We start from the raw sequence: 13,536 nt of genomic DNA on the forward strand, positions 1-13,536 counted from the left end.
GCTTACGGCCACACTAGTTTGAGAACGCCCAATCTCATCTGACCTTTGAAGCTAAGCAAATTTGGACTTGGATAGTACTGAGGTGGGACCCTACCTAGGAATACCAGCTGCTGTAGGCTTTTCTTGCATCACTTTAATTTACATTCAAGCTGACATGCTCAAATCTGAAGTGCACTGATTAATAGAAAAAACTATCTGTTAGCACCTAAGAATAGCAGCTGCTGTAGGCTTTTCTTGCATCACTTTAATTTACTTTCAAGCTGACATGCTCAAATGTGAAGTGCAGTGATTAAATAGAAATCTTTTTGCACCAGGGAATAGCAGGTGCTGTAACATTTTATTGCATCCCTTTAATTTATGTTCAAGCTATCATGCTCAAATTTGAAGTGCAGTGAATCATTAAATCAAACTATCTGTTAGCAACTGGGAATAGCAGATGCTGTAGGTATTTGTTGCATCACTTTAATTTGCTCTGCAACTGACATGCTTCTATGTGAAGTGCACAGATTAAATAGAAATCTTTTTGCACCAGGGAATAGCAGGTGCTGTAAGATTTTATTGCATCCCTTTAATTTATGTTCAAGCTATCATGCTCAAATTTGAAGTGCAGTGAATCATTAAATCAAACTATCTGTTAGCAACTGGGAATAGCAGATGCTGTAGGTATTTGTTGCATCACTTTAATTTACTCTGCAACTGACATGCTTCTATGTGATGTGCACAGATTAAATAGAAATATTTTTGCACCAGGGAATAGCAGGTGCTGTAAGATTTTATTGCATCCCTTTAATTTATGTTCAAGCTATCATGCTCAAATTTGAAGTGCAGTGAATCATTAAATCAAACTATCTGTTAGCAACTGGGAATAGTAGATGCTGTAGGTATTTGTTGCATCACTTTAATTTATGTTCAGGCTATCATGCTCAAATTTGTAGTGCAGTGAATCATTAAATCAAAGTATCTGTTAGCTCCTGGGAATAGCAGATGCTGTAAGTTTTTATTGCATCACTTTAATTTACTCTCCAACTGACATGCGTGAATGTGAAGTGCAGTGATTAATAAAAAATCTGTCTGTTAGTGCCTCTGAATCCCAGATGTTGTAAGCTTTTATTGCATCATTTTAATTTACTTTCAAGCTAACATTCTAGAATGTCAAGTGCAGTGCTTAAATAAAAAAAATTGTCAGATTGGTCTTTGATCATATTTGCTATGAATAGGCAATTAGAGTACGTGTTTAAGGCTTACGGCCACACCAGTTTGAGAACGCCCAATCTTATCTGACCTTTGAAGCTAAGCAACTTTAGACCTGGATAGTACTGAGGTGGGACCCTACCTAGGAATACCAGCTGCTGTAGGCTTTTCTTGCATCACTTTAATTTACATTCAAGCTGACATGCTCAAATGTGAAGGGCACTGATTAATAGAAAAAACTATCTGTTAGCACCTGGGAATAGCATATGCTGTAGGTATTTGTTGCATCACTTTAATTTACTCTGCAACTGACATGCTTCTATGTGAAGTGCACAGATTAAATAGAAATCCTTTTGCACCAGGGAATAGCAGGTGCTTTAAGATTTTATTGCATCCCTTTAATTTATGTTCAGGCTATCATGCTCAAATTTGAAGTGCAGTGAATCATTATATCAAACTATCTGTTAACACCTGGGAATAGCAGATGCTGTAAGTTTTTATTGCATCCCCTTAATTTATGTTCAGGCTATCATGCTCAAATTTGAAGTGCAGTGAATCATTAAATCAAACTATCTGTTAGCTCCTGGGAATAGCAGATGCCGTAGGCTTTTCTTGCATCACTTTAATTTACTTTCAAGCTGACATGCTCAAATGTGAAGTGCAGTGATTAAATAGAAATCTTTTTGCACCAGGGAATAGCAGGTGCTGTAAGATTTTATTGCATCCCTTTAATTTACTCTCCAACTGACATGCGTGAATGTGAAGTGCAGTGATTAATAACAAATCTGTCTGTTAGTGCCTCTGAATCCCAAATGTTGTAAGCTTTTATTGCATCATTTTAATTTACTTTCAAGCTAACATTCTAGAATGTCAAGTGCAGTGATTAAATAAAAAAAATTGTCAGATTGGTCTTTGATCATATTTGCTATGAATACGCAATTAGAGTAAGTGCTTAAGGCTTACGGCCACACCAGGTTGAGAACGCCCAATCTCATCTGACCTTTGAAGCTAAGTAAATTTGGACCTGAATAGTACTGAGGTGGGACCCTACCTAGGAGTAGCAGCTGGTGTAGGCTTTTCTTGCATCACTTTAATTTATTTTCAAGCTGAAATGCTCAAATGTGAAGTGCAGTGATTAATAAAAAAAACTATCTGTTAGCATCTGGGAATAGCAGATGCTGTAGGTATTTGTTGCATCACTTTAATTTACTCTGCAACTGACATGCTTCTATCTGAAGTGCACAGATTAAATAGAAATCTTTTTGCACCAGGGAATAGCAGGTGCTGTAAGATTTTATTGCATCCCTTTAATTTATGTTCAGGCTATCATGCTCAAATTTGTAGTGCAGTGAATCATTAAATCAAAGTATCTGTTAGCTCCTGGGAATAGCAGATGCTGTAAGTTTTTATTGCATCACTTTAATTTACTCTCCAACTGACATGCGTGAATGTGAAGTGCAGTGATTAATAAAAAATCTGTCTGTTAGTGCCTCTGAATCCCAGATGTTGTAAGCTTTTATTGCATCATTTTAATTTACTTTCAAGCTAACATTCTAGAATGTCAAGTGCAGTGCTTAAATAAAAAAAATTGTCATATTGGTCTTTGATCATATTTACTATGAATAGGCAATTTGAGTAAGTGTTTAAGGCTTACGGCCACACTAGTTTGAGAACGCCCAATCTCATCTGACCTTTGAAGCTAAGCAAATTTGGACTTGGATAGTACTGAGGTGGGACCCTACCTAGGAATACCAGCTGCTGTAGGCTTTTCTTGCATCACTTTAATTTACATTCAAGCTGACATGCTCAAATCTGAAGTGCACTGATTAATAGAAAAAACTATCTGTTAGCACCTAAGAATAGCAGCTGCTGTAGGCTTTTCTTGCATCACTTTAATTTACTTTCAAGCTGACATGCTCAAATGTGAAGTGCAGTGATTAAATAGAAATCTTTTTGCACCAGGGAATAGCAGGTGCTGTAAGATTTTATTGCATCCCTTTAATTTATGTTCAAGCTATCATGCTCAAATTTGAAGTGCAGTGAATCATTAAATCAAACTATCTGTTAGCAACTAGGAATAGCAGATGCTGTAGGCTTTTCTTGCATCACTTTAATTTACTTTCAAGCTGACATGCTCAAATGTGAAGTGCAGTGATTAAATAGAAATCTTTTTGCACCAGGGAATAGCAGGTGCTGTAACATTTTATTGCATCCCTTTAATTTATGTTCAAGCTATCATGCTCAAATTTGAAGTGCAGTGAATCATTAAATCAAACTATCTGTTAGCAACTGGGAATAGCAGATGCTGTAGGTATTTGTTGCATCACTTTAATTTGCTCTGCAACTGACATGCTTCTATGTGAAGTGCACAGATTAAATAGAAATCTTTTTGCACCAGGGAATAGCAGGTGCTGTAAGATTTTATTGCATCCCTTTAATTTATGTTCAAGCTATCATGCTCAAATTTGAAGTGCAGTGAATCATTAAATCAAACTATCTGTTAGCAACTGGGAATAGCAGATGCTGTAGGTATTTGTTGCATCACTTTAATTTACTCTGCAACTGACATGCTTCTATGTGATGTGCACAGATTAAATAGAAATATTTTTGCACCAGGGAATAGCAGGTGCTGTAAGATTTTATTGCATCCCTTTAATTTATGTTCAAGCTATCATGCTCAAATTTGAAGTGCAGTGAATCATTAAATCAAACTATCTGTTAGCAACTGGGAATAGTAGATGCTGTAGGTATTTGTTGCATCACTTTAATTTATGTTCAGGCTATCATGCTCAAATTTGTAGTGCAGTGAATCATTAAATCAAAGTATCTGTTAGCTCCTGGGAATAGCAGATGCTGTAAGTTTTTATTGCATCACTTTAATTTACTCTCCAACTGACATGCGTGAATGTGAAGTGCAGTGATTAATAAAAAATCTGTCTGTTAGTGCCTCTGAATCCCAGATGTTGTAAGCTTTTATTGCATCATTTTAATTTACTTTCAAGCTAACATTCTAGAATGTCAAGTGCAGTGCTTAAATAAAAAAAATTGTCAGATTGGTCTTTGATCATATTTGCTATGAATAGGCAATTAGAGTACGTGTTTAAGGCTTACGGCCACACCAGTTTGAGAACGCCCAATCTTATCTGACCTTTGAAGCTAAGCAACTTTAGACCTGGATAGTACTGAGGTGGGACCCTACCTAGGAATACCAGCTGCTGTAGGCTTTTCTTGCATCACTTTAATTTACATTCAAGCTGACATGCTCAAATGTGAAGGGCACTGATTAATAGAAAAAACTATCTGTTAGCACCTGGGAATAGCATATGCTGTAGGTATTTGTTGCATCACTTTAATTTACTCTGCAACTGACATGCTTCTATGTGAAGTGCACAGATTAAATAGAAATCCTTTTGCACCAGGGAATAGCAGGTGCTTTAAGATTTTATTGCATCCCTTTAATTTATGTTCAGGCTATCATGCTCAAATTTGAAGTGCAGTGAATCATTATATCAAACTATCTGTTAACACCTGGGAATAGCAGATGCTGTAAGTTTTTATTGCATCCCCTTAATTTATGTTCAGGCTATCATGCTCAAATTTGAAGTGCAGTGAATCATTAAATCAAACTATCTGTTAGCTCCTGGGAATAGCAGATGCCGTAGGCTTTTCTTGCATCACTTTAATTTACTTTCAAGCTGACATGCTCAAATGTGAAGTGCAGTGATTAAATAGAAATCTTTTTGCACCAGGGAATAGCAGGTGCTGTAAGATTTTATTGCATCCCTTTAATTTACTCTCCAACTGACATGCGTGAATGTGAAGTGCAGTGATTAATAACAAATCTGTCTGTTAGTGCCTCTGAATCCCAAATGTTGTAAGCTTTTATTGCATCATTTTAATTTACTTTCAAGCTAACATTCTAGAATGTCAAGTGCAGTGATTAAATAAAAAAAATTGTCAGATTGGTCTTTGATCATATTTGCTATGAATACGCAATTAGAGTAAGTGCTTAAGGCTTACGGCCACACCAGGTTGAGAACGCCCAATCTCATCTGACCTTTGAAGCTAAGTAAATTTGGACCTGAATAGTACTGAGGTGGGACCCTACCTAGGAGTAGCAGCTGGTGTAGGCTTTTCTTGCATCACTTTAATTTATTTTCAAGCTGAAATGCTCAAATGTGAAGTGCAGTGATTAATAAAAAAAACTATCTGTTAGCATCTGGGAATAGCAGATGCTGTAGGTATTTGTTGCATCACTTTAATTTACTCTGCAACTGACATGCTTCTATCTGAAGTGCACAGATTAAATAGAAATCTTTTTGCACCAGGGAATAGCAGGTGCTGTAAGATTTTATTGCATCCCTTTAATTTATGTTCAGGCTATCATGCTCAAATTTGTAGTGCAGTGAATCATTAAATCAAAGTATCTGTTAGCTCCTGGGAATAGCAGATGCTGTAAGTTTTTATTGCATCACTTTAATTTACTCTCCAACTGACATGCGTGAATGTGAAGTGCAGTGATTAATAAAAAATCTGTCTGTTAGTGCCTCTGAATCCCAGATGTTGTAAGCTTTTATTGCATCATTTTAATTTACTTTCAAGCTAACATTCTAGAATGTCAAGTGCAGTGCTTAAATAAAAAAAATTGTCATATTGGTCTTTGATCATATTTACTATGAATAGGCAATTTGAGTAAGTGTTTAAGGCTTACGGCCACACTAGTTTGAGAACGCCCAATCTCATCTGACCTTTGAAGCTAAGCAAATTTGGACTTGGATAGTACTGAGGTGGGACCCTACCTAGGAATACCAGCTGCTGTAGGCTTTTCTTGCATCACTTTAATTTACATTCAAGCTGACATGCTCAAATCTGAAGTGCACTGATTAATAGAAAAAACTATCTGTTAGCACCTAAGAATAGCAGCTGCTGTAGGCTTTTCTTGCATCACTTTAATTTACTTTCAAGCTGACATGCTCAAATGTGAAGTGCAGTGATTAAATAGAAATCTTTTTGCACCAGGGAATAGCAGGTGCTGTAACATTTTATTGCATCCCTTTAATTTATGTTCAAGCTATCATGCTCAAATTTGAAGTGCAGTGAATCATTAAATCAAACTATCTGTTAGCAACTGGGAATAGCAGATGCTGTAGGTATTTGTTGCATCACTTTAATTTGCTCTGCAACTGACATGCTTCTATGTGAAGTGCACAGATTAAATAGAAATCTTTTTGCACCAGGGAATAGCAGGTGCTGTAAGATTTTATTGCATCCCTTTAATTTATGTTCAAGCTATCATGCTCAAATTTGAAGTGCAGTGAATCATTAAATCAAACTATCTGTTAGCAACTGGGAATAGTAGATGCTGTAGGTATTTGTTGCATCACTTTAATTTATGTTCAGGCTATCATGCTCAAATTTGTAGTGCAGTGAATCATTAAATCAAAGTATCTGTTAGCTCCTGGGAATAGCAGATGCTGTAAGTTTTTATTGCATCACTTTAATTTACTCTCCAACTGACATGCGTGAATGTCAAGTGCAGTGCTTAAATAAAAAAAATTGTCATATTGGTCTTTGATCATATTTACAATGAATAGGCAATTTGAGTAAGTGTTTAAGGCTTACGGACACACTAGTTTGAGAACACCCAATCTCATCTGACCTTTGAAGCTAAGCAAATTTGGACTTGGATAGTACTGAGGTGGAACCCTACCTAGGAATACCAGCTGCTGTAGGCTTTTCTTGCATCACTTTAATTTACTTTCAAGCTGACATGCTCAAATGTGAAGTGCAGTGATTAAATAGAAATCTTTTTGCACCAGGGAATAGCAGGTGCTGTAAGATTTTATTGCATCCCTTTAATTTATGTTCAAGCTATCATGCTCAAATTTGAAGTGCAGTGAATCATTAAATCAAACTATCTGTTAGCAACTGGGAATAGCAGATGCTGTAGGTATTTGTTGCATCACTTTAATTTGCTCTGCAACTGACATGCTTCTATGTGAAGTGCACAGATTAAATAGAAATCTTTTTGCACCAGGGAATAGCAGGTGCTGTAAGATTTTATTGCATCCCTTTAATTTATGTTCAAGCTATCATGCTCAAATTTGAAGTGCAGTGAATCATTAAATCAAACTATCTGTTAGCAACTGGGAATAGTAGATGCTGTAGGTATTTGTTGCATCACTTTAATTTATGTTCAGGCTATCATGCTCAAATTTGTAGTGCAGTGAATCATTAAATCAAAGTATCTGTTAGCTCCTGGGAATAGCAGATGCTGTAAGTTTTTATTGCATCACTTTAATTTACTCTCCAACTGACATGCGTGAATGTGAAGTGCAGTGATTAATAAAAAATCTGTCTGTTAGTGCCTCTGAATCCCAGATGTTGTAAGCTTTTATTGCATCATTTTAATTTACTTTCAAGCTAACATTCTAGAATGTCAAGTGCAGTGCTTAAATAAAAAAAATTGTCATATTGGTCTTTGATCATATTTACTATGAATAGGCAATTTGAGTAAGTGTTTAAGGCTTACGGCCACACTAGTTTGAGAACGCCCAATCTCATCTGACCTTTGAAGCTAAGCAAATTTGGACTTGGATAGTACTGAGGTGGGACCCTACCTAGGAATACCAGCTGCTGTAGGCTTTTCTTGCATCACTTTAATTTACATTCAAGCTGACATGCTCAAATCTGAAGTGCACTGATTAATAGAAAAAACTATCTGTTAGCACCTAAGAATAGCAGCTGCTGTAGGCTTTTCTTGCATCACTTTAATTTACTTTCAAGCTGACATGCTCAAATGTGAAGTGCAGTGATTAAATAGAAATCTTTTTGCACCAGGGAATAGCAGGTGCTGTAAGATTTTATTGCATCCCTTTAATTTATGTTCAAGCTATCATGCTCAAATTTGAAGTGCAGTGAATCATTAAATCAAACTATCTGTTAGCAACTGGGAATAGCAGATGCTGTAGGTATTTGTTGCATCACTTTAATTTACTCTGCAACTGACATGCTTCTATCTGAAGTGCACAGATTAAATAGAAATCTTTTTGCACCAGGGAATAGCAGGTGCTGTAAGATTTTATTGCATCCCTTTAATTTATGTTCAAGCTATCATGCTCAAATTTGAAGTGCAGTGAATCATTAAATCAAACTATCTGTTAGCAACTGGGAATAGTAGATGCTGTAGGTATTTGTTGCATCACTTTAATTTATGTTCAGGCTATCATGCTCAAATTTGTAGTGCAGTGAATCATTAAATCAAAGTATCTGTTAGCTCCTGGGAATAGCAGATGCTGTAAGTTTTTATTGCATCACTTTAATTTACTCTCCAACTGACATGCGTGAATGTGAAGTGCAGTGATTAATAAAAAATCTGTCTGTTAGTGCCTCTGAATCCCAGATGTTGTAAGCTTTTATTGCATCATTTTAATTTACTTTCAAGCTAACATTCTAGAATGTCAAGTGCAGTGCTTAAATAAAAAAAATTGTCAGATTGGTCTTTGATCATATTTGCTATGAATAGGCAATTAGAGTACGTGTTTAAGGCTTACGGCCACACCAGTTTGAGAACGCCCAATCTTATCTGACCTTTGAAGCTAAGCAACTTTGGACCTGCTTCTATGTGAAGTGCACAGATTAAATAGAAATCCTTTTGCACCAGGGAATAGCAGGTGCTTTAAGATTTTATTGCATCCCTTTAATTTATGTTCAGGCTATCATGCTCAAATTTGAAGTGCAGTGAATCATTATATCAAACTATCTGTTAACACCTGGGAATAGCAGATGCTGTAAGTTTTTATTGCATCCCCTTAATTTATGTTCAGGCTATCATGCTCAAATTTGAAGTGCAGTGAATCATTAAATCAAACTATCTGTTAGTTTTTATTGCATCACTTTAATTTACTTTCAAGCTGACATGCTCAAATGTGAAGTGCAGTGATTAATAAAAAAAACTATCTGTTAGCACCTGGGAATAGCAGATGCTGTAGGTATTTGTTGCATAACTTTAATTTACTCTGCAACTGACATGCTTCTATGTGCAGTGCACAGATTAAATAGAAATATTTTTGCACCAGGGAATAGCAGGTGCTGTAAGATTTTATTGCATCCTTTTAATTTATGTTCAAGCTATCATGCCCAAATTTGAAGTGCAGTGAATCATTAAATCAAACTATCTGTTAGCTCCTGGGAATAGCAGATGCTGTAGGCTTTTCTTGCATCACTTTAATTTACTTTCAAGCTGACATGCTCAAATGTGAAGTGCAGTGATTAAATAGAAATCTTTTTGCACCAGGGAATAGCAGGTGCTGTAAGATTTTATTGCATCCCTTTAATTTATGTTCAAGCTATCATGCTCAAATTTGAAGTGCAGTGAATCATTAAATCAAACTATCTGTTAGCAACTGGGAATAGCAGATGCTGTAGGTATTTGTTGCATCACTTTAATTTGCTCTGCAACTGACATGCTTCTATGTGAAGTGCACAGATTAAATAGAAATCTTTTTGCACCAGGGAATAGCAGGTGCTGTAAGATTTTATTGCATCCCTTTAATTTATGTTCAAGCTATCATGCTCAAATTTGAAGTGCAGTGAATCATTAAATCAAACTATCTGTTAGCAACTGGGAATAGTAGATGCTGTAGGTATTTGTTGCATCACTTTAATTTATGTTCAGGCTATCATGCTCAAATTTGTAGTGCAGTGAATCATTAAATCAAAGTATCTGTTAGCTCCTGGGAATAGCAGATGCTGTAAGTTTTTATTGCATCACTTTAATTTACTCTCCAACTGACATGCGTGAATGTGAAGTGCAGTGATTAATAAAAAATCTGTCTGTTAGTGCCTCTGAATCCCAGATGTTGTAAGCTTTTATTGCATCATTTTAATTTACTTTCAAGCTAACATTCTAGAATGTCAAGTGCAGTGCTTAAATAAAAAAAATTGTCATATTGGTCTTTGATCATATTTACTATGAATAGGCAATTTGAGTAAGTGTTTAAGGCTTACGGCCACACTAGTTTGAGAACGCCCAATCTCATCTGACCTTTGAAGCTAAGCAAATTTGGACTTGGATAGTACTGAGGTGGGACCCTACCTAGGAATACCAGCTGCTGTAGGCTTTTCTTGCATCACTTTAATTTACATTCAAGCTGACATGCTCAAATCTGAAGTGCACTGATTAATAGAAAAAACTATCTGTTAGCACCTAAGACTAGCAGCTGCTGTAGGCTTTTCTTGCATCACTTTAATTTACTTTCAAGCTGACATGCTCAAATGTGAAGTGCAGTGATTAAATAGAAATCTTTTTGCACCAGGGAATAGCAGGTGCTGTAAGATTTTATTGCATCCCTTTAATTTATGTTCAAGCTATCATGCTCAAATTTGAAGTGCAGTGAATCATTAAATCAAACTATCTGTTAGCAACTGGGAATAGCAGATGCTGTAGGTATTTGTTGCATCACTTTAATTTACTCTGCAACTGACATGCTTCTATCTGAAGTGCACAGATTAAATAGAAATCTTTTTGCACCAGGGAATAGCAGGTGCTGTAAGATTTTATTGCATCCCTTTAATTTATGTTCAAGCTATCATGCTCAAATTTGAAGTGCAGTGAATCATTAAATCAAACTATCTGTTAGCAACTGGGAATAGTAGATGCTGTAGGTATTTGTTGCATCACTTTAATTTATGTTCAGGCTATCATGCTCAAATTTGTAGTGCAGTGAATCATTAAATCAAAGTATCTGTTAGCTCCTGGGAATAGCAGATGCTGTAAGTTTTTATTGCATCACTTTAATTTACTCTCCAACTGACATGCGTGAATGTGAAGTGCAGTGATTAATAAAAAATCTGTCTGTTAGTGCCTCTGAATCCCAGATGTTGTAAGCTTTTATTGCATCATTTTAATTTACTTTCAAGCTAACATTCTAGAATGTCAAGTGCAGTGCTTAAATAAAAAAAATTGTCAGATTGGTCTTTGATCATATTTGCTATGAATAGGCAATTAGAGTACGTGTTTAAGGCTTACGGCCACACCAGTTTGAGAACGCCCAATCTTATCTGACCTTTGAAGCTAAGCAACTTTGGACCTGCTTCTATGTGAAGTGCACAGATTAAATAGAAATCCTTTTGCACCAGGGAATAGCAGGTGCTTTAAGATTTTATTGCATCCCTTTAATTTATGTTCAGGCTATCATGCTCAAATTTGAAGTGCAGTGAATCATTATATCAAACTATCTGTTAACACCTGGGAATAGCAGATGCTGTAAGTTTTTATTGCATCCCCTTAATTTATGTTCAGGCTATCATGCTCAAATTTGAAGTGCAGTGAATCATTAAATCAAACTATCTGTTAGTTTTTATTGCATCACTTTAATTTACTTTCAAGCTGACATGCTCAAATGTGAAGTGCAGTGATTAATAAAAAAAACTATCTGTTAGCACCTGGGAATAGCAGATGCTGTAGGTATTTGTTGCATAACTTTAATTTACTCTGCAACTGACATGCTTCTATGTGCAGTGCACAGATTAAATAGAAATATTTTTGCACCAGGGAATAGCAGGTGCTGTAAGATTTTATTGCATCCTTTTAATTTATGTTCAAGCTATCATGCCCAAATTTGAAGTGCAGTGAATCATTAAATCAAACTATCTGTTAGCTCCTGGGAATAGCAGATGCTGTAGGCTTTTCTTGCATCACTTTAATTTACTTTCAAGCTGACATGCTCAAATGTGAAGTGCAGTGATTAAATAGAAATCTTTTTGCACCAGGGAATAGCAGGTGCTGTAAGATTTTATTGCATCCCTTTAATTTATGTTCAAGCTATCATGCTCAAATTTGAAGTGCAGTGAATCATTAAATCAAACTATCTGTTAGCAACTGGGAATAGCAGATGCTGTAGGTATTTGTTGCATCACTTTAATTTACTCTGCAACTGACATGCTTCTATGTGATGTGCACAGATTAAATAGAAATATTTTTGCACCAGGGAATAGCAGGTGCTGTAAGATTTTATTGCATCCCTTTAATTTATGTTCAAGCTATCATGCTCAAATTTGAAGTGCAGTGAATCATTAAATCAAACTATCTGTTAGCAACTGGGAATAGTAGATGCTGTAGGTATTTGTTGCATCACTTTAATTTATGTTCAGGCTATCATGCTCAAATTTGTAGTGCAGTGAATCATTAAATCAAAGTATCTGTTAGCTCCTGGGAATAGCAGATGCTGTAAGTTTTTATTGCATCACTTTAATTTACTCTCCAACTGACATGCGTGAATGTGAAGTGCAGTGATTAATAAAAAATCTGTCTGTTAGTGCCTCTGAATCCCAGATGTTGTAAGCTTTTATTGCATCATTTTAATTTACTTTCAAGCTAACATTCTAGAATGTCAAGTGCAGTGCTTAAATAAAAAAAATTGTCAGATTGGTCTTTGATCATATTTGCTATGAATAGGCAATTAGAGTACGTGTTTAAGGCTTACGGCCACACCAGTTTGAGAACGCCCAATCTTATCTGACCTTTGAAGCTAAGCAACTTTAGACCTGGATAGTACTGAGGTGGGACCCTACCTAGGAATACCAGCTGCTGTAGGCTTTTCTTGCATCACTTTAATTTACATTCAAGCTGACATGCTCAAATGTGAAGGGCACTGATTAATAGAAAAAACTATCTGTTAGCACCTGGGAATAGCATATGCTGTAGGTATTTGTTGCATCACTTTAATTTACTCTGCAACTGACATGCTTCTATGTGAAGTGCACAGATTAAATAGAAATCCTTTTGCACCAGGGAATAGCAGGTGCTTTAAGATTTTATTGCATCCCTTTAATTTATGTTCAGGCTATCATGCTCAAATTTGAAGTGCAGTGAATCATTATATCAAACTATCTGTTAACACCTGGGAATAGCAGATGCTGTAAGTTTTTATTGCATCCCCTTAATTTATCTTCAGGCTATCATGCTCAAATTTGAAGTGCAGTGAATCATTAAATCAAACTATCTGTTAGCTCCTGGGAATAGCAGATGCTGTAGGCTTTTCTTGCATCACTTTAATTTACTTTCAAGCTGACATGCTCAAATGTGAAGTGCAGTGATTAAATAGAAATATTTTTGCACCAGGGAATAGCAGGTGCTGTAAGATTTTATTGCATCCCTTTAATTTACTCTCCAACTGACATGCGTGAATGTGAAGTGCAGTGATTAATAACAAATCTGTCTGTTAGTGCCTCTGAATCCCAGATGTTGTAAGCTTTTATTGCATCATTTTAATTTACTTTCAAGCTAACATTCTAGAATGTCAAGTGCAGTGATTAAATAAAAAAAATTGTCAGATTGGTCTT

The 13,536-nt window shown here is 35.9% G+C and overlaps 6 pseudogenes; all 6 read left to right on the top strand.

The window, feature by feature from the left end:
* Nucleotides 1–119, top strand: LOC145645125 (5S ribosomal RNA; annotated as a pseudogene).
* A 2,720-nt stretch (nt 120–2,839) lies between these two features.
* Nucleotides 2,840–2,958, top strand: LOC145645127 (5S ribosomal RNA; annotated as a pseudogene).
* Nucleotides 2,959–5,896: 2,938 nt separating this feature from the next.
* LOC145645128 (5S ribosomal RNA) lies at nt 5,897–6,015 on the top strand (annotated as a pseudogene).
* A 792-nt stretch (nt 6,016–6,807) lies between these two features.
* LOC145646226 (5S ribosomal RNA) lies at nt 6,808–6,926 on the top strand (annotated as a pseudogene).
* Nucleotides 6,927–7,717: 791 nt separating this feature from the next.
* On the top strand, nt 7,718–7,836 carry LOC145645129 (5S ribosomal RNA; annotated as a pseudogene).
* A 2,358-nt stretch (nt 7,837–10,194) lies between these two features.
* Nucleotides 10,195–10,313, top strand: LOC145645130 (5S ribosomal RNA; annotated as a pseudogene).
* The last annotated feature ends 3,223 nt before the right edge of the window (nt 10,314–13,536 follow it).

Source organism: Electrophorus electricus, chromosome 13 (assembly GCF_041902795.1).
Source record: "Electrophorus electricus isolate QZ-2024a chromosome 13, ASM4190279v1, whole genome shotgun sequence".
NCBI classification, from domain to species: Eukaryota; Metazoa; Chordata; class Actinopteri; order Gymnotiformes; family Gymnotidae; genus Electrophorus; species Electrophorus electricus.